At 36.0% G+C, this 23,038-nt stretch overlaps 1 long non-coding RNA gene across 1 annotated transcript in view; it reads right to left on the reverse strand.

The window, feature by feature from the left end:
- Positions 1–745: 745 nt before the first annotated feature.
- LOC148215137 (uncharacterized) overlaps positions 746–23,038 on the reverse strand; it is a 62,223-nt gene continuing 39,930 nt past the window's right edge. Inside the window, exon 3 of the long non-coding RNA XR_015796795.1 lies at positions 746–816. This is a non-coding gene — a long non-coding RNA (uncharacterized LOC148215137). The remainder of the gene's footprint in view (positions 817–23,038) is intronic.

Raw genomic sequence — 23,038 nt, forward strand, 5'->3', positions numbered from 1 at the left:
ATGTTAAACAAAAAACAAAACAAAACATAGACATAATGGATGCCACTAATGCATAGATATGGTAAGAAAGTTTAATTCACAGACTTGGTACCTCAGGTTTGCATTTATCTTAAGATATTTATTAAAACAACAATAACTGGGAATGTCTATGAAAACAGATGAAGTAGATCACCATTTTGATTCAATGGCTGCTGAGATTACTAGTTCAGCATGCACATGCATGTTTACCTATCCAGTCAAAAATAAACTCTGACCAATAACACTCTTCCTGTTTTTTTTCTCATTCACTTCCCTCCCAGTGATCATTAGCAATGTCATCTGGAGAAGCAAAAAAGCAAATACTGTAGGTTTATTCTCTCCCCAGAAATAAATTCTAGGCTTCCCGCTTGAGAAGCAAGGGAGAGAAGCATCAACCCTTCCCTTCCTTTCAGGAATTATGTTCAAGGTTGCCAGCTGGGCTTCCAGAAGCCATACTGGTTTCATTAATCCATCTAATAAATGCTTTGTGGCAGTAGACAAACAACTCTTGGTCTACCTCTGGAATAGTTCATTAGATCTGTAATTTCATAAGAACATTATACCATAAAATGTCTTCTTCATTGGATGTGGTCACTGCCATGTGATAGATTATGTCTCTGTGTGTGTGTGTGTGCCAGTGTATATGATAAAAAGGTAGACAGATGCTTCATGCATACACTTACTGTATCTCTAATCCAAAATTTGAAGCTGTGGCATCACATGCAAGGACACTTCAAAGCTCTCTGCATGTCATTCAAGCAACTCCATAGACCCCACAGAGCCAGATGCTCACAATGTCTAGAGGAAAGAATGCCATGGTTAGCTCCTCTCCTCACTGCATCTGACAGCAGTAATTTTCCCTTCCCCCAAAGTAGAAAAGTAGTAAGCTTACAAGCAGGGAAAGGCAGGGCTTTAAAAGCTAAACAAGATATACTTTCTTTAAGGGAATAAATACAAATGAAAATATATTTTGTTAAAAGACTCAAGCTTGAGTATATTGCAAGGATGAAGATTCACATGATGCCTTTGCCACCTGGATTCATGTGCCATCTCCAAATCTGAATGTAATAGACAGTTGCACTGCAGTGGCTGAGCTGATGCAATGAGATAGCCAAAGGGAAGGCTGGGGATGGTCCAACTAGTAGAATTCAACATTTCTCTATCTTATTTTTTGAAGTTTACTACACTTTCGTGAGGCTAGAAGCCTTTTTCTTCATTCCCTAAAACATAAATATATAACTAGAAAACAAGGAATTGACAAATATGTCATTTATTCTGTTTCTCATTTTTTTTCTGATCTTAAATTCAGTTTGTCCTATTTACTAGGTTTTAATGTATATTTATCTACAGTACAGATCAGCATAATTGATCATTTCACTCATGTACATCTGCCTATGCTTTAAAATCCTTGTGGAGGCCATATTCATTGGCATGCATTAAATCAATTCAATTGGTAGGCAGATCCTTTCCAGGAGTGTACCCTCTGAATTTCTAGGGAATTTTCTAAATTGCTTTTTTTATATCTGCATCTTTATTTGGTGCTCCAGATTTCCAGAAAAATAACCTATAAATATTTAAACAAACAAATTTATTTCATGCAAGGGACCAAGGTGGAAAAGGGAGAAGATACATATTTGAACAATAGTATTCTGAGTAGACAAAGAACTGAAACGTAATAATTTGGCTTCAGATTTTACTGTGTTACATCTGATATATGATACAATACTCTATTCTGGCAGGATAAAATACACTTGCAAACTAACTTGGTCTGAAGAAAATTCATCCTGGGGCGGGGCTTGGTGAAACATGTGAGCTCATAGTAGAAGAGCATTGTCTGCTGCGGTGAGAATGCTCCTGCTGAGTCAAGTCTACATCTAGTTTTGTGACTGACGCCTTTATTCAGAGAAGTTGACAAAACTGGCAAATGGGTAACAGTGTAAATAGAAAAAGAAATCCCATATTCAAATCTATTATTTTATGGATCATCAGAAAAAATTAATTCTCATTATCTGACCTGCATGTATTGTATCAGAATAAAATGTATGAAAAGCTGGAAGGTATGTACAATGAAATTGTGTAAATCAGCCTTTATTAGTCTGATTTTCTTCAAAATGGGTTGGTTTATAATTCCCATCATTTCTAAACAGTATCGCTAACACATATGAAGGGCACCAGGCTAGGAAGACTGGTTAATATATGGAAATCCATTTGAAATATGAAATTTGCTAAGCTACTGTTGAATACATTGTTTAGTTAGGGTACCCACTGACAGTATTAGCTGGAATTGTGGGAGTTACAGTTACAACACATCAAGATAGCATAAGATGAGATAATATGTCATTTCCTGGCTTTTCAGAGGGCCACAGAAGGACTTCTGGTGACATGGTGACTTTGCCAGAAAGGAAGGTGGCCAATTTATTTTATTTTTAAGGTTTTGAATGGTGGAAATAGAATCAGGAGGCATCCAGAAAAACAAAAACAAACAAAAAACCCACACCTTTTTTGACTCTTAAAACCTCCTATCTACCCACTGACTCAAAGGAACCCTAAATCGTATAACCAAAATTTGGTAGCGAAATAGCTAAACTGGAATCATCTGATTTCAAGCTGGATTGTGGGGGCTGGTTGTTGGTGGCTGTTGAAGACTGGAAATAGGATCAATTTACCTCTCAAAGGTCTCCTGCTCCTACTCTTATTCAAGTCACTGAGTACAGTATTAGCAAATGTGGAATACAGGAGGTCATGTGCAGCCTGCAAATCACCCATCCCTGAGGAGAAGTCTGGGTTAACTTTGGTCTGATCCAGTAATATTTCTATGCTGTTATACAGCTTTGGTTCATAGTGTATGGTTAACCTCCTGACATCAAAATTTAGTATACTGGAATCCCTTCCTTCCTTCCTTCCTTCCTTCCTTCCTTCCTTCCTTCCTTCCTTCCTTCCGTCCTTCCTTCCTTCCTTCCTTCCTTCCTTCCTTCCTTCCTAATTGAGCTGCTCCAAGTCTTCAATTGTAAACAGATGAAATGTCAAGCCTTCTCTTATTTTTAAGCTCTCTGAAGCTTTCTTCACTAGCTTTGAATTGCTTCAAGGAATAATGTTCTCTAATTCAAAGATTAGACTTAGATTTAACCAGTATCCTTTTTACAGTTTATTTATTTATTATTTATTTATTTATTTAATATACTTGTCCCCACCCATCTCCCCACAGTGGGGGACTCTGGGCGGCTTACATGATTAAAAGTTATAAAAGAACCACACTTACAGAGATAAAAAGGCTAAAAAATCCAAGAGGCCGATAGAGTTTATATTACTCTTTTGCAGATGTTCAGTTATTTAGTAAATACATAAATCAAACTTGGTAGATTCATATCCATCTTCCATATACTAAGGCTTCGTGCATATAGATGATCCATACTGTCCTTTTTTGCCAGTTAAGCAGGGATTAACCAGCTATTATTAGTTCAGCTCTCAGCAATAATAGCTCCCTTTTAATGGGCTGTAATAAACATTTTATTTTATGAAACAAAGCAATCAAAGATGCACAACCCACAGACCTAGGGTCACAGGTGTAATCTTATTATGCATTTAAATAACTAAATTTCAATTAAATTTCAATTATATTGATTTTGATTGTTTGCTTTGACTACACTAATTTATTGAAATGTGGTCCTAAATATGCCACTCAGTGAAGAAGGGAATCTCAAAAAGAATTGTGTATCTTTGCTGCTCATGGGATTGATTGTGTGATTGTCCTTAGGTTTTTTTACATAGAGAATTTTGAACAGAGTTGGCAGATGCAATCCCAATCCTCTTTCCATAATGTTTTTTATGCATAGATGGAATTTATGGTGAATAAAAGTACATTGCTATTCCATCTGCATTATATTATCAACTTTAATAAATTAAAGATCACAGCAATATATTCTGTAGAATAAATTCTATTTTAATTACTTTAGCATGTCCCCTGTTAATGTGAAGGCATTTCACACAAAAAAGCTTTCTGAATTTTGACTGCACTATACTTTTCTAGTTTTAGAAATGGTCTCAGAGCTTATGGAGCAATACCAAAATAAAAGAGTTAGTGACCATAGATCTTCATGCATTATTGTTGAAAGGAGTCATTTAGGGCACTGAATCCAATCCATGCTCAATTCAGGAATCCAAATCAGAGTTTCCCTAATATAGAGTTGTTCTGCTTAAATAAATATATCCAGTGAAAAGGAGCTAATCATTTTGCTAGATAGTTGGTTCCACTGTTGAATTGTTCTGAATGTTAGGAAGTATGTCTTAAGATTCTGCAGGAATCTATGTTTCACATCCTCTATCTGAGACTATAGACAATAGATTGTGTCTTTTCCTGTGTGACACCAGTTAGTCCTATGAATTGAAACATCACTAAATTTTGTTTGGGTCTTATTATGAGAATTTATTTCTGGGGCATTGTCAGCCATTGGATTTTAAATAAAATCTGGAGAATAAGCAGCCTTGACATAGGCTTGAAGTAAAATGTTATGATGTACTGCATATTCAGGAAGAGGAAAAAAAAAACATTCTGGAAACCAATGAAGGAAAAGGTCAGTGGTGCACCAACAAAATCCCTTAAGGTTCTGAAGGCTTTTCTGGATGCATTTTTAAGTGCAGATAGAAGTGCATTAATGACTATGTAAAGATGTGGTCAGATGCTGGCCACCAGATCCAAAGCTCAGCTGCAGAATTATTGACAGTTATATTGCTTATTGCTGTAGTGGTTAGGAAATGAAATGCTTTTTTCTAATCAAGTAATTGCGTTAAGGAACTACTGGGAACATTTGGTTGTTTTTCTTTAATATCTTAGAAGTCAAGAGTATTTCAGTTTTGCAAACTGTCAAGATCATTTTTGTTCACATATATTTGGCACTAAAGAAACGTATTTTTTTTCTTTCGCTTTTCCCCGCTGCTAATGAAAACACACACAACATAAGAACACATTTCAGGGAAAAGTTACAGGGCATTTTCTTTTCTGAAATGTCAGCAGAATGATATCTAACTAAGCCAAACTAAAATAACCTGTTTTGAGATTAAAACTATAGCTATAGATGTGACATTGGCAGTTTCTTCCACTCTTCACATAGCCAAGATTTTTATGATCTACCCAGCCCTTGCCATCAATTTGCTTCCCTCTCCTATTCATTCCAGGTATTACCAGAAGTTAGTATTTTCCTTTGAATGAATTGTAATAAATATTTCATTTTATGAAATAAAACAATGCATAAGGAGAAAGCTAAAGATAATGTAACTTAGGGACGTCACTTTCCTATTTGGAGTACCTTAGTATCCAAGAGGTGAAACTTTCATTTTAGTTCCATATTAGGCCATTTTGTTCATATAATACAGTGTGCTGGTCAGTTGCTCAATTGGCTGATGACTGAAAAACCTGCTGCAATACCTCACTGCAATCAACTTGAATTATGCCTAGACTTATCATGAGCACCAGGTTGAATCCAAGATGCTATGAGAGAATTTTACTATATTCAGCCAAGGTAAATATAGTTGAGGAAGAACTTGACTGGACCAGAAGAGGGTAACATTGCTGATTAAATGGACCAAATAACATTTAAGTTTTTAATGGGTTTCTTTAGAATCTAGCTCCACGTTGTCTGTGCCAGCCCTTGTAGGTGGGTTAACTGCAAGTGCCATCATTCCTTAGCAGTGTGGGCACTCACCATGCTTTCTGGAAGTTATAGCCTCTGTGCTCCAACTCACCTGAAAAACCACCAAATTATAGAACCATGATCAGCAGTGAACGGCAGCCACATTGGATTTCAGGGACTAGTCTTTTTAGGACTACAATATCTGGATGTAAAATCTTGACAATACAGAACACTGTATCTAAAGTCAAGAAAATGCTTACTCTTTGCTGTCATATAGTGTTCTCCTGTTTTTTGTTTTTTTTAACATCCATATAGGGCAATGCTAATCTTTTCTAGCCCCACATTTCCCAGTAAAACATATACAATGACATACCTCTCTCTTAGACTCCAGGTTCATGTATGCATTTTTAATTGGGATTTGAGACTGGCTAACATACTGTATAGATGGTAATCATATACTCCAAAACCTAAATATCAGAAGACTAGAGTTGCCTGGAGTCAGGCAGCATCAAAATCAAATAAATAAACTCTACAGTTATATGTTTATAATAATTACAACAAGTCACTGCTCAGAAGCATTATATAAATTTATTAGATAGAAGTTGGTAGGAGCTGGAGAAACTGAGGAAATATGGTTTCTAATCATCTGGAAAATAGCCATCAGAGATAGAAAATAGGTATTTAGAGAACATCCTCTCTAGACACTTCATATTTGTTGTATATTTTTTACAGTGTTATTAGTCATTGTTGTGGATTCTAGGGCTTCTGAAGATACAATGAATATTCAAGAGTGCTGTTAAGTAAGTAACAGTCATTAGTAAAGCAAATAAAATGGAATAAAACAGATTGTTCTTACAAGGCAGGTATATCACATTAAGGACTCTAATGATCACTTACACCTCTATCATTCAGTCACTTCTTCCCAACAATAAGCTTTGGTGACATTTTCTATGTTATTTAGAATGCAATCACAACAGAACTGATGTGTCTCCTTCAGTGGCCACCCAGCATGATATCCATCAGTATGACAGCCAAGATTTTAAAGAGCTTTTTTAGACTAAATAAATGAGAAATGGAGTATATGGTATTGTCAATCACATCAGAGACACACTTCCATTTTCTAAGTTAACTCCTGCTTTTTCTGAATATTAGAAAATTATATTCTGGTTAAACATTTGGATACAAGCTCGAGGAAGAAAAATAACCAATAATGTAGGACATTTGTGAATTACCTCATTTCAGTTATGAACCGGATCATGAAAAAGCTCCTGTAGTCAAAAATTTTTTTTTTTTTATTTTGCCCAGCACAGAAAAATTATTTGGGTTGTTATTAAAAGTCACTGCTCACTATCAATGAACCTTAGTCTGACTGCCTATGATGCTTCCATGGAAGTAATCACAGTGAACTTAATGGGACATTCTTCTGAGTGGATATGTATAGAATTGTGCTCTGTTAAGAATCTGCCTTGTCTGTAAAGGAAATTCAGTTTTTCATTTATCTCATATGCCCTTTGAAGTACAATCTTCTGTCTTTGTTTAATGGTTTACAGTAGAGATTGTTTGATGAAAATATATTTTGGAGGGTATCAAAGGAAAGCCTAAACAAGCATTTCTTGCTAAAATGTCCATATTACATTAGCAAATTTGGTTTTGTCACATCAGACTCCATACTTCATCACTGTGATATGTGAATTAAATGCATTATATTATAATTCCATTCATTTTCATCCACATACACACAAGGGAGGCCACAGTTATTTTATGGCTGGGGAAATGAGGCTGAAAACATGTGACAAGAACAGTGATCATTCTAGGATTCTGCTGAAACAACTTTCAGACAATATGGTTGCAATGCTAAGCATATATATATTTGAATATACACCAAGCAAAGTATTTATTTTATTTCTCATAACTTGACCCCCAATTTGTTCTTTATATGTTTGGATCCCCAAACTCTTGCTCTGTGAAAGGCTAGGCTGGCCTCAACTGAAAATTTAAGTCCTGACTCTTGGTTCTTGTCTAACACATTTACTACTAAATTATACTAGACCTCAAAGAAGTCAAATGTTCTGTGTTATGGATAGCACATTCCCATTTTCATCTTGATCAGAAACTAAATAAGTTATGCCAATTTGCACAATTCATGCTAGCCACAGTGCTGTTTCCTTGGTGTAGAGAATGCTTTGCCTTTTCACTGTTTTAAGGATGACTGTTTTGTGTCTGTGGGAATTATTAAGATTCAGCCAATATTTAAAGGAGCTTTCCCAACTCCTATTTCTACTCAGAAAAACAGAATTTTGTAATGGAATGTAATTATAACAGAATGGAATCCATCCAAAGGATTCATGTGAAAGGAGCAGAGTAAGAATTCTACAAAGAGACAGTACTTTTAAGGCAAGGTTAAACTTTGAACTTTTAACTATGAACTTACTACTGCTCATCAAGATCATCGAAGCAGGAAAAAAAGAAAAAGAAAAAGAAAAACATGAAACAAGGACATATAGGAAAAGGAAATGAAAAGAGCTTTATTAGTCAGTTTCTTCTCCTGCCTGACTCAATTATCAGATTTTGCATTTAAACTTAAGACAGGAGATCAAACAGCAAGAACCACTTTGTACTTTTGCCAGGAGACCATATGATATCTTTCAGTGACTCTCCTGAATGCCAAGATTCAGAATAAGGAGCCATGCTTCTAACTTAGTATGTTTTACATTACATATGGTGTAATTTGTTAACTGAAGAGAAGAGGGAGGGGGAAGAGAAAAAGGAAGGGAAAGAGAAGAGAGTGAAACTCATCAGTGGCAATTTTCATGGAAGAGATCCAGGATTTATGGTCCAGTTATCAATCAAGACAAATTGAGACAAAAAGAGAAATATTTGTAATAAATCTCCACATAAATTGTAAATAAAGGCAATCCAAAAGCTTAGTATTAACCTAATATATTCTGCCTATTATGATTTTTTTTCTCAGTGTCTGAACAGAAATCATAAATAAAACAAAAACACGGTAAATGCAAACATGAAGAACTGAATGACAGCTAACAATACTGTACTGCATAACTAATATTTCATTGATTTTGCTAATTAAAATATTTGGTAAAAGTTTGGAAATAGATTATATTTTGATATGAATTGTGGAGGACAGTTTTCATTTTAATATGAACCGGTGGTTTTATAATTAGTTATGTTTGCATTATGCTGATGCGCTGTTTTTTATTATTGTATGAATCCTTGTAGAGTATGGCAATATAAAGATACAATAAATAAATGCAAATCCTTTGATACCACTTTCATCATTTCAACTCTAAGCAGCTTACAAGCATAAAAATACAAAGTATTGTATTAATAGTACCATAGCCACAAAATCAACCAAAGCTATCAACCTACAGTACATCATGTAATACTTTCAGTTGTACCACTTTATAATCCTAAATTGCAAAATCTAGTGCCATGTAACATCAGAAGCTATAATCACTCATCCCAAATACCTCTAGCTGCTCACACCTCTGTTCCTAAATACCTACTGGAAGAGTTGAATTTTCAAAGGTCAGGTTTTCTGAATGTCAAGAGTGATGGGGCAGATCTAGTGAGGGCAAAGCCTATAGGAAAGAAAATGCTTGCCTCTCAGCCCCCCCTCCCTAGATTTTGCAGAAGCTGGAGGCTCTCTGGAAGCAACCTCACATATGTACTTAAAGGGATTCCCATGTTTAACCGTAACCTTTTAAGCCATTACAAACAGATAAGTTGTTAAGGTTTTTAATGAGATGTATGACCTTCTAGATTTGTTTTTATCTAAACTTTAATTATTATATAACATTGGGGGTTTAGCTTTTCTTATTTTCAGCTTTATTGTTGGGCATACATTCTGACTTCCCTTTCTTCATGTAATTCAAATGATCAAGTCCAAAAATTCTTACAGGCCTAATTAGGAAGTGTAGCAGAAGTTTAGATCCTTTTTCAGTCAAGATTCAACTGTATTTCTAGCAGTAAAGGATGCAATGCATATTTGGATGTTGCTGGGACAAAAGTGTAATTTTTTACCTTTATGCACATGATAAATAAATTCACACAATAAATGTTAACTTTGGGATAATCCCAGTTTGAAAAATTCACATAAATTTGTAGGAGAGTATTGTATTTCATGGGATAATAGGGACATCAATAATTTAAAACAGTTAATTGCTTGTACTTGATGGATGTTTTTAAATAATCAGAATTATTGCAAAATAAATTTACTTTGTTTCAAACTGTGGAATGGCAATAGAGTAAACTTGATTTTCATATTGAACATTTGAGGGAATGATTAAAAAGGGTTGACTGTCAACTCCATTATCCCAGAAATGTAAAATGATGGAAGGTATCGTTATACATATAATATTGATTTGTCGCATTATCATTCTGTTTTGGTTTAATATTCCTAAATGTGTTAATCTAGAGTATTATTAAATTCAATACATAAAGTTTTAAGTTTTAGGGGCAGCTACCTCAGTTCCTTGTCATACTGCTGAATCCAAGGAAAGGGTGTTACTATAATAACTATAGACTGGATTAAAACAAAAAAAGGATCCAGAAGGATTATCTCCCTTAAAGTTGGAGGAGAAGAGGGCTTGCATCTACTGGAGTAGTGCTGGTTTCATAGAAGACTGGCTGTCATATCAAGTGTGGAATTCAGAATAGGCTTCAGTCTTGGCCTTCAGTCCATGGCACAGCCCAATTCACTTGTCTTTCTGTATCATCCTCAACAGTTTTGGCAATGTCTTGGTCTTGGTAGAATGCTTTCAGCTTCTCTGCAGCTAATTTTTATGAAGTAAAGTTTAGAGGCAGTAATCTATTCATCAGTTATAGTTAGTTTTGGTGAATGGACTCAGGCTAAGGAAACAGTATTTTAATACAGATCTTGAAATACAATTATAAAATTGGCTAATGCTTTTGAGTCATAAGATGATAAAAAACGATAGCTCTACTGTCTTAGTCACATGGATGTCATGGATATTACAGATGTCAATTTCCTAACTATGAGTCACCAAGAAAATGTAAAGAGCATTTGTATATATGTTCTGGAAAGCATAACTGCTAAATGATCGAGAAGGAGGCTGCTATCCAAAATAGCATTTTGTTTCAGCCAAATGTTCTCCTCTAAGCCAACTCATAGTGTTCCAACAGGAATAGTTTCCCCTTGACTGGCAGAAATCTAGGCTTCCTTATAGCAAGGGTTTCCCTTCCAGCAAATAAACAACAAAAAAGCAAGGAAAGATATAGGATGAGATTATTTTACGCCAGAGAACAGACATGTGTATAGAACTCTCTTTGTTTTACATTCTAGTAAAAGTTTAGATTGAAAATCAAACTGAAAAAAATGTAGAATTTGGATTTATCAGCACAATAGACCTCCTTATTTTGCAATGCACGTCCTCCCTCTCTTCATTTCATTCATCTTTTCTGTTTTTCTTTTCTTTCTTTTTCTTTTCCTGCTCCTTCTTCTTCTATTCTGTTTCCTTCTCTTACTCATTCCTTTACACTTTTTTTTAAAAAGGAGCCAATGTTTGAGTTGCCAGAGGAGCTAGGATCTACATATATAATAGAAGCAGTTAGAAGCTGTTGTTCTTCTCTTGTCAGTTGTATAACTGTGTAATAGTTCCTTACAAATTGTATTCTTCAAAACAGAAGGGACACTGATAGCTCTACTGTCTTAGGCACAGTGTCTGGCATCTCTAATAGGATAAGGTAAATCTATCAAAGAATTGCTGCTACTTTGCTCTGTTCGGGAAGGCTATAGATGCTCTCAAAATGATTAGGTTTTAGAAAAAGTTGCTTGCAAAGTTGCATTAACTTTAATTTAAAAAAAAATATTATATTTTCAAAAAGAGTTAAAATACAGAAATCAAGGAAAGGAAAAAAAGAAAAAAGAATAGAAAAAAAGGGACATAGAAAAGAAAGAGTAGCTTCCGACTTTCCTTGGTACAGGTATAAATGTAAAATATATTCGCCTCTTACTCTAATATCTAAAAGTTTACATAATAAAAAATAGTTTTTAAACTAATATTCAAGAAAGTCCTAAAATCAAGTTGCATTAACTTTAATGAGTGAATTTCTTAAACACTTCTTCCAGATCATTTTTGAGGTGTTCACAACCCTACTGTTCAATGTAAATTATTTAAATATTTCTTCTACTAGAAAATATATTTTCCAAATCTTTCACAAAGTTAATTAAAATTTAAAAATAATAACAGTATTCATGCTTCTATTACATTAATGTGATAGCATTAATGGAAACCTGACTTAATGATCAGAGTCAAATCAGATTTAGGTCTTTTGTGGTACTAACGAAATATGAATGTATTCAGGTCTACCAAAACATGTTGAATACACATAACAAATAATATCTTCGCTTCACAGTGTAAGCTATGAATAAAACTCATTTACCTCCTTACAAAAGTCATCTCCAGATCCTAAAATATTGCAGAACGAACAAACACTCATAAAAGCAATACCACTAAAAAAACTACAAGGATTCTGGTCCCATCTCATCTCTACTCTGCAATCACTGCATTGAGTTTTGTCTTAGAACTATAGCTGTGAAGAACTAGTACATTTCACTAAGTCTCTGCTCCTCTTAGTCCCTCCAATGTCTGGCTGTGAAAAGCCCAGGTCAGACACAGTCAGATCTTTTTTCAGTGAATCACTCCCTGTTTTTTTTTTAAATTAGATTTCAGTTTAGTCTACTTTAGAATAGAAATGTGTGTCTTTGTGGGAACATGAGTGTTTAACAAGTTACCAAGGAAGAGCTAGACAATGTTATGGAAAGTATATTGTGCTGACCCAGGAGGGGGATGTAGAGATTCGGCCTCTGTGAAGTGTGTAGCTAATGAAGTCAGCATGCATTCAGCTTATTAGTTCCAAAGACAGCTGCTGTTTCCTGACACTCTGTCCCAAAGTGCCATGCAGAAGAAAAGAGGGAGGAAAACCCAGTCCTTGGTAAATCAGCTGAGGAAAGTTCAGAGAGTAGAACCAAAGGGCAGGTGTCTTTGGTTTAGAACCAAAAACGACTTTCATGTCAGCAGTGAGTTGACTTCCGTGGATAAAATGGAAATTTTGTGGCTTCAGGTCACAGAGATCCATGTGCACCAATGGAATCTCAGGAAGTACTTTAGAATCAAAACTGCTTTTAGTGACAAGACCATTGGAGATGTTTGCTGGTGTCTGGTATTTATCCTGTAGATGTATAAGACGGAACTTTCCAGGCTTAACAGCTTTATGCTGAATTTCATTCATTGTTCATGGTGCCCCAACATACCAATAATAAAGAAGTATAGCTGACACTGTAGAAGTATTTGTGGATATGAATTAGTTCATATATTTATGTCTAATTTGGAAAGTGTGAATACAGTATCCATCTGGGAGAAAAAAAAAAGTCTGTTACTGTTATAATGTTTTCCAGCCATGCAGGAACCTTAATTCTTGGGAAGGGTTCATATTCTATGAGGCAAAAACGGGAAACCTGTGGCCCTTGCCATATGTGAAGATATTGGGAATTGTGGTTGGTTCAGCAATTTCTAGAGAATCAGATTCCCCATTCCTGCCTGAATGGCATGTGTGAAGAGATGGGACATTACAACTAGAATGGAGAAGAAATTGCTTGGCTTGAATTTTTATACAAACATGTATAATTTGCACTCACGAATATGAAACTCAGAACAGAAATGGTAAAATAGTCTTGTCAGAGATTTGCAATTTCGTGAGCAGCTCAAAAAAGTGCACAAAATACATTTTTACAGAAAAGCATGCACAAAAATATATTACATTCTGGAAAATCCAGTTTCAGAAAGTATACACGTAAATAAGCGCATACAAAGTTGAAGATATTAGAAGAAATGAACATTAAAATGCATATTACCATTCATGTGGACTATGTTCTTTTTCCCTTAAATTTAGACACTAATGCTGAAACAGACCAAAATGACTGGCCTTTAAGAAATTAATTAATTAATTAGTGATTGAGCAATTTACAGAGGTGTCCTCCCCTACTTACAGTATAGCCAGGTAATGAATGGTCTGTGTATGAAGCCCCATATCCCCATTCAGTCAGGAGTAGCTTGCTTTATGCAGATTGAGAAAGAGGGGCGGAGCAGGTTCTGTGAAATCTAAGCAGACCTCCCATTTCCTGTAATGGCCATAATGTTAGCGTTTTCTCATAGGAAGAGGCAGAGGAAACAGAAGTAATGAGTGTCCAGTGGGACTGGATTGTGCCCTCAATAAATAAGCAAATATTTTTTACATATTTTTTTCTATAGTTGTTTGGGACAAATCCACTGAGATTTAGTGGTATTTAAGGCTGAAGTTTCATTTACCCATGCAATGAAGTGATGAAGGATTGCACTCAGTAGTGATAAGAGCAGCAAAGCATCAATTTTCTGTACTTATTGTGTCTTTTACTTCTTGCCCATCAGATCTCTTCAGAGTGGCCTGGAATCCTTTAGGGAAATAATGGTAAGGTAAGACACCGGCAGGTTGATCGGATGAATTTGCAGAATTTTTGTAGATAAAATAAAACTGGTTGATGCCAGTTGAGCAAACAATAGAGAGGTGACTGAGGTAATACCTTGTATTTCAAGGTGCACTTCTTCTGAGTCTGTGGAATCTGATGGTGAATACAGTTCTGTCACCTGCAGGCTAGTTCCATGACCTTTCTGGCTCTTTGGGCAACTGGAGGATATGTGCAGCTGGATGCTTTTTTGAGGAAAGATGTGATGACCCCTGCCTTGAAGGATGCAGTAGTGCACTATCTTGAAGAAGCTGTCTTTTCATATGGCCATCACTGATGACTTTCATTCTGTCTCCAACTTTCTCTTTATAGATAAGCTAGCACTATAGAGGATACTAGCTAGAATAGGATCAGTGTATTTGGCAGACTATACCATTTACTTGGATGACTGTATAAAATAATTACTTAGTGTATTCCTTCTTTCTCTCTTGTATATCCATGCCTTGGGAGTTTAATCAGAATTAAAAATGGATGTTCTGAAATGAAGGGATCTCCCACTTCTGATTCAGCAGAAAGCTGAAAGGAGGGTGAGGGATCATGGAAAATCTTCTTATAAAAACATCCAACTATGTCTTCATATCCTGTAGGCTCAACAGAGTCTAGATATGTAATATATCCATGTCAAATCTCAAATGTGCTCTTAAGTTAATATATCATTAGAGATGCTTTCATTTAAAGACAGCTGTTTTAAAATGTTGGGTGTGGGAATAGCAGCCTGGTTTTTAGAACTGTCTATGAAAAGGGGATGCTTTTCTATTAATCTTAAAAACAGGACTAATTCAGCTCATGTCTACAACAATTTTAGCATCCAAACTGTGTATCAGTTTAGCAACTGGTAATATATTCCATGGTAGAAGCTGAAACAACTGAGGATGTGTACTACATATTTGTTCTAACCATTGTTCTGACCATACAAAATAGAAATGATTTTGGTATGTGAAATAACTACAACCAAATACGTACTGTTGTATTTCTGTTTTTCCACCAGGAGCTCATGGGTACTTATATAACATTCCTCTTCTAATTTTATCCTCACAACAGAAATAGTAACTCTATGAAAGAAAGATCAGAACGAAATCACTCAGCAAGCTTCCATGGCAGAACGTGGACTTACATTTGCATATCCCTGCTCCTTGCCCAGTGCCCTGACCATTAAATCACACTGCAGGGATATTCAGTGGAATGCCAATAACTAGCCATTGGGGCTGATATCAGGTAGACTGAGACAACTATCTCAGGTGGCAGATGCTGGGTGTGGCAATGGCACCCTTCCAGTTTTTACTCCTGAAACCCTTGGCTGTTTCCTTCTGGGGGAGAGAATTGCATACATCACTCAGCCTGATTTTAGTTCTTTATACTTGTCTGGCTGTTCCTGGTACAATGGATGATTCTATCCCATTGTCAACACTGAAGCAAAATTCAGATGCCAGCCCTTTCAGTTTTACATGTGGAATGGATGGGTTTCAGTCTTGTCCTTTGCTTCAGGCACCAAAACTCTGCTACTGAAATGGAGTTCATTCCTACATAGTTCTGTTAGCATCTGTCTAGAATTATGATGTTTCCCACCATGAAGATAATAATAGGATCGCTTTTTTAGGGTCACTGCACTGCATCGGCTCATTCCCTCATGGGTGAGGAGCCTATGCCCTGGAGTTCCAAGTGCCATCCATTATTTTAGCCACACACATGGCCAGTTGCTGTTGTAGCCTTTGAATCAAACTCGTTTCTTTCAGTTACTGGCATCTTCAAACTCATTTCTTTCAGTAACTGGCATCTTCAACAGAAAGTAGCATATCATGAACAAAATAAGAAGAATATGATATAATCACACCAAAGATCTAGTCCAGTACAGTTTTTACAACAATCTCTACTTAAATGGTTCAGGAAGGGAAAGGCTTGAAGACACTGTCCTTCACCCACTATTGCTATGCAGCATCTGCTGTGAAAAAAACATATTGCTTCTGATTGGGGCATTCTATGTAGCCATCATGATGACCACTGAGGATAGATAAATGTATAAAGAATTGGCTTAAGTCACTTTTAAAGTCATCTAAAACACTGAGTTTCATTAATTATTCATTCTTACTTTAGTGCATTTATATTAGAAATGTGCATCATTTTTGGCTAAAACCAGATTAGGAAGCAAAGTGGAACAATTCAGAACAGATTTTCATTTATTTAGGGTAGAATCAAGGGGTCTGAATTTGTCCCAAACAGGTTATGGGCTGCTACAAGCTCTAATGCTTCTTTGAAGCTCCAGTCCAATCAGATTGGCAGACAGGGCATGCTGTGGGTCCTGTCTGTTGGGAACTACACTTGATGAGTCCCAGGAGACGGGCCTTCTCTGCCGTGGTGTTCACTTTATGGAACATCCTCCCCCTGCCCTGAAGTGAGATTAGCTCCATCCATACTTATTTTCTGGAAGTCCCTCAAGACCTTGAGGAGGCTCCATTATTGCTGTTAACATCTAATTTCTTGTATGCTTTATGTTTTTTTAAACTTTTTAATACAGACTGTTTGATATGTTTATTGTTTTATATCTTTGTTGTACAGTACCAGAATTACTTTTTTGTGAGATGGGGGCCCATATAAATTATACACACACACACACACACACACACACACACACACATACTGTATATATATAATGACACTACAATTTTAACAATTTTATCAAAATATCATAATAAGGGTGGGAGAGAATATTAGATTAAATAACAGTTTCTTGGACTCTGGAAGGAACTGAAGGGTTGAGAAATACCTTTATTTTTATTATATGGTCTCTCATTGCTGCCCTATTCTGAGAGGCTGGAGAATAATATTTTGTAAACATGTTAGTTTGCAAAAATATAAGAAGATGAAATTATGGTTTAATTTGATATCACAGTATTCTTTACATCTTTAGATCCAGAACTAGTGAAAGAATCCATGGCAGCAGTATTACACAATACACTGAACCTAGCCAAATACACTAAGATTGAAATACCCAGAATTGTGGATCTCATCAACCTCTGCCTCATTATCTACTTTCAGTTTGATGGACAAATATACCAACAAATCAGAGGAACGCCATGGGATCACCATTCTCAGGACTCTTACCAGAGTCTGTAATGCAGCATCTAGAAACCATTGCACTCCCTCACATACAATGAAAAGTATGGATCCAGTATGTAGACAACACCTTTGCCATAATAAAAAAGGAATAACTAAAAAAGACACATGAAACAATCAACAACATCTTCAAAGGAATAAAATTCACAAGGGAAGAAGAAAACAACAATGTATTACCCTTTCTGGATATCCTCATCAGCAGAGGAAACAATGGCAAATTAGAAATACAAGTCTATAGAAAAATAACCTACACTAACCAAGTGCTCCATTACCAAAGTAACAACCCAACCTCCCACAAGAGAAGCTATGTAAGAACATTATTCAGACAAGTACAAACACACTGCAGCAATCCAGAACACCAGAAAAAGGAAACAGACCACCTATACAACATCTTCTAACAAAATAGATACCCATGCAACTTTATCAATGAGTGCCTGACCACTCAACCCATTACAGCACAACCAACACAAGCTATGAAAAGGGTAACACTACTATACATCAAAAACATCTCAGAAACACCCAACAGACTATTATAACCACATGGCATTACTGTAGCACACAAACCAACTAAAGCCCTCCAAAATATCTTAAGTAAACCAAAAGACCCAGTAGGCCAAGAAGAAAAAACAGGAGTCATTTACAACATGCAGGATAAGGACTGTAACAGCCACTATGTAGGACAGACAGGCAAAAAACTAGCAGAGCACATCCATGAACACCAATTAGCAGTCAGAAGTCATGATGAAGACTCCTTAATCTCACAGCACATGAACAGACTCAACCATAGTTTCAACTGGGAAACTGTGAGAATCATAGACCAAGCTAAATCCAAAAACTCTAGGGAGTTCCTGGAAACTTGGCATTCAGACAAATCAGTCATCAATAGACACATAGAAATGAACCATATTTACACCCCATTCAAAGGAGACAATAAAAAAGCTAAGAAGGAAACAAAAAGATCAGAACACTTCCTCTCTAGCAGCCAACCCCTAGGTGAGCAGGGATCATCACCAGGGAAACAATCAAGCAGAAAACAATACTCTAATCAAGGAACTACCAAGAAGAAAACCACAACCCCACCAACACTGGCACAGAGCAAGCTACAAACAGGGAGCAAACCCCACACTCACTCACACTGATGATATTATCTAATTGGGTAGTGAAACATCTGCAAGCAAACAACCAAGCTCAGAGAGCAACAAGGACTCCACAGTTCAACCCTGAGCTATATATATTCTCTTCTATTGGAAACATGTTAGTGTATTTGAGTGGTGAATAATATATACAGTAGAGTGGCTAGTGAGTTTATTCTCTTTACTTTGGCTCAATCCCTGGCAAACAGCTTCACCATATTTAGAAAATGATATAATCATTTCTTACAGCATCACTTTCTTTGCACTTAGTTCAATCTGCGTGTCTGAAATTTGACACAAGTTTCCCTACTGTAAAGGATATCAGTTCTGTAAACTTCAGTATACCCAAACCAACTATCATGGGAATAGGCCTTTAAAAGATAAGATTTTAAAGAGGTGAAGCTTGAAATAGCTTATTTGGAATCTGACATTCTTCTTCCCATCACACAGATCTAGTTTTTTTGAAAAACAAAACAGTCCATTTCATTTTGTTGATAACTAAAAATGTTTCACCCAGTGGTATTTTGCCCATGATACTTTACTGGATAATTGAGTTTGTCAAAATTGTTATGAAATATGATTGGATTGGCCAATCCATAGTTTTGGTCTGGGTTCATGAACCAGAACACATTGACTATTGTTGTTGTTGTTGTTATTCAGTCGTTAAGTTGTGTCCAACTCTTCATGACCCCATGAACCATATCGTGCCAGGCCTTCCTGTCCTTCACTGCCTCCCTGAGTTTGCTCAGTTTCATGCTCAACATTGACTATGCAACCCCCTAATTTATATACCCTTTCTACCAAGAAAGCACAGAAGTAGATAATTATAAAATCCAGAAACAATCAGATGTGACTAAAGTCTAAAAGTCTTCTTGGACCACTGAAGATATCTTCAGAAGCTGATAGCTCAAACTCATTTCCCTGTTGTTGTTGTTTTCTTTCTCTCAGGGCTTCTATAACTGCAGGAAAGGAGTGCTGTCCCAAATCTTTTGCCATCTGTTTTTATTGGGTGATTCACAGAGTTCTAATAATGTTGAGAAAGGAAAAGAAACTCCCTACAACTACTGTGTCCACTATGCCTTTAGGCTAGTGCTCATATTTGGAATATTGAAAGGTAGCTCCTGTATGGAAGGTTGGCTCATTCTCAAAATGTATGCCTTGATAGTTACAAAGCCACCATTTCTAATAAGGTCAGTTGAAAAACTCCACAATGTTCTTCAACATTGCCATATATTATAATATAAAAACTGCTGTGGAAAAACATGCTGCCTCTGATTAGGTCTTCTATATAGTCATGAAGGTGACCATTTATGGATAGATAAATGAATAAAATATAGGCTTAAGTTTCTTTTAAGCCATCTAAGATGGTGAATTTCATCAATCATCATCAATCATCTGGAAGAATGCAAAATGGTTATACTTTTAGAAATGCACGCACACATACACATTCCCATAAGAAAATTACCTTCCATCTTATAGAACAGGAAGCAAAGACATCAAAAACTAGCTAATATTGAGAAATCTTGCCAGAGAACAGACAATACACACAGTACAAGCAAAATATACTTTGTCCTGCACTATCTCTTCTAGTCCCCATGTTTACAATTTTTAAATTTCATATGAAATACATTTAAAATGAAGTGACATGTTTATTTGCAATAATAACAATAATAATAATAAAGTTTATTTTTAAAGACAACTCTATATTGTAACATCATTGTGTTCCAGCTGGTTGAGGACTTTAAAAACATTGCATATTTTGCTCATAATCTAACACAAGCGTAGCTGGATTTACTGGCTGTTACTTATATTTAGATTTTCTCTTCTACATCACCATTCTATACAATGAATGAGGCTTACTTCCAGATAAGTGGTATAAGTTGTGCTGATTGTAAGCAAACAGAACAATACTCTTGATAAACTAACCAGATGAATTATCTTGCATTTCCTATACTTTAACTGCAGGTTTAGAGGATGCTTGATGTTAAACTACCATTAAACAAACTCTTGTTTTGTGTTCTAAAAGTTTATTAAACTTGAAATAAAGGGTCACTTCTGCACCTGAGAAAGATCTAGAATTATACATGTTGGGGTGAGAAGAAAGATGCAATGTGTGGAGTAATTACACAAAATGAGTAGGAGCTATTTCCTTCCTTACAAAAGTCATGCAGGCACTATTTTCTGGTTTTACAGGATCTAGATTTTGGGGGTGATTGGGAAAGTGTCCTTTATTTTTGGTTTATTTTTAGAGTATTAGGTCTAAAGACTATTTTAAGGTTCTACACTGCATTTTTCATGTGTTTCCCACATCAAAGGGATGATGTCTGACAGGGCCCCAGAGTCTGCAATAAAAGTACATTGACTAAAGTTACTCAGAGTTGTCTAACCAAGGTCCAAATTAATATACATTAAGGCAAATCTCCAGAATTTAAATGTGTATGAGCAAATGTCTATATTTCGGAGCTGCCAGACAGTTGGTAGTGAAATCATCAATAGATAATGAGTCAGAATGGAGTAGGGAGTGAGATAACAAGAAACTATCATTACTGAGAAACTTAGTTCATTTCTCCACATAGTTCAGTTGTTATTTGCATTTTCACTATGTGAAAATATGAAGGGGGAGAACTACTCATAAGGAATTACTTATTCATATCTCTCTTTTTAAGTTGTGAAGCAATGACAGTATATGGTATCACTGATTTATGCAAATGTGCAAATACTTTGATTACAAAGCAGTGGCTTTGCTGTACGTAAAGGACCATGCCTAATTCAAAAGGAGACTTCTTCAGCACCAATCTAAACCCATTAGAGAAAGGTCAAGAAAGTATGCCTTTCATAGAGCTACAAAGATGGCACAGAAAACTCTTTTTCCTGCTGTACAGTGATTATTCTGATCTTTGCAACATGCAGGCAGTCCCTGGCTTAAGAACAAGTTCCATTCCTAAGTCTGTCTTTAACTTGAATTTGTATGTAAGTCATAACTCATATTTATGAATGGGCTGCCTATTACTAAAAATGGCAGACGGTGTTCTCCTTCCTCAAGCTGACGAACTGCTGAAGCCACACAAAGTTTTCATGAACCACTGAAAATGCTGAAAACAGGCTGTATATTAAAAAGGTGCGGCTTCAGCAGTTCATGAAAACATTGTGCAGCCTCAATGGTTCATCGGCTTGAGGAAAGAGAATGCTATCCGCCATTTTTAGTAATAGGCAGCCCATCTGTAAGTATGAGTTGTCTGTAAGTTGGACATTCATAACCTGGGGCTGCCTGTATATGGAGGCCTAACCTTTCACATACTGAAAGACAGATGACAATATGGAGATTCTAGACAAGTACTGATTGGGCTATTTCCGTCATTGAATTTTATGAAGAACTGGTCGACATTGCTTTCCATTTGTAATTCTCTTTCTTTACCATATCTGTCTTTTTGCTCAACAGATAGTGAATAGATAGTGATAGGTGTCCTTTTCAACAGATCTATGGTATATCCTCTATTCTATCAGGAACTGGGAGCATCTTCCAGCAAGAGCTGAAGCATGTTTGCTTGGCATAGTTAACTGGAAGCAGAGCTGTCTCCTTTCTGTGCCTGTCTTCTCTTGCACACCAGAGGGCAGGATTTAGCCATCTGCAGTCTTGGGGTCTCAGCACCTCATGATCTTGAGTTACCATTTTAGTTTTTAAGAAAGGTCCCAATAGTTTAGAGATTAACTTCTTGCCTATTTAGTTTGGAGTGTATACAGTGACATTCTCTGTGGGTTCACTGGCAGAACTCATTGTTTTCAGTGAGTTTGACTCTCAAATAATGGAAGAGGATTGTAGTTCTCCTGTATTTGTTGGGACAACAAGTAGGCTGTCTCAGAAGGATAATCTGCATGTAACAGCCCATTAGATTGGGCTCTGCATTTGTTAAGGACATTTCTTTGCTGAAGCACAGCTGTGCTTCTAACTCACCTTCCAAAAAGAACAAGCAAAGCCTTGATTATTCTAGGCAATTATGATGCATATTTGCAGCCTAAAATTTGTGGTTCTTTTCTTTCTACATAGGTTCATGCTGTCAGGCATGCTTGTAATATGATAACTTCTGAAAATGTAATCTCTCAGGGAACTTAATGAATTTTATAACAGTGTCTCAGTGTGTGGGGTTTATTCTTCTTTGGTACAATCCTGTGCCAAAATAAGTAGACAACTACTGCTAAGAATAATACAGCAAATTCTTGTCTTCCTCATATGTCCCTTGTGTTGGGTCCTGAAGAAATCTAATACTTGTTTCAGTATGTTTACAACAGTTTACAACTGTTCCCTAACTCCCTCCCTCCTTAACAAGAGTGATGCAAGGAATAAGTGGAGGTGGACACTTTTATTTCTGGTTCATGTCTTTTGGGACATAAATAAGTATTTTACTCTATTTATGTCTTAAACCATAGAATTTTTTAAAATCTTCAAAATATATATTTAGGCTGCAAACCTGTATATACTTACTTTTAGTGATATCACTAAATTGATTCATATGCCACATTTTCATCCCAAATGCAGGAACAGAATTTACTTTAGGTTTTTTTTAAACTAGGTAATAAAAACTCAAACTATTACAGTTAAAAATGAGCAA

The sequence above is a fragment of the Python bivittatus genome, unplaced genomic scaffold (genome assembly GCF_059951505.1).
Source record: "Python bivittatus isolate LINGU-HERP-01145 unplaced genomic scaffold, Pbiv_v1 ctg000350_np1212, whole genome shotgun sequence".
Lineage (NCBI taxonomy): Eukaryota > Metazoa > Chordata > Lepidosauria > Squamata > Pythonidae > Python > Python bivittatus.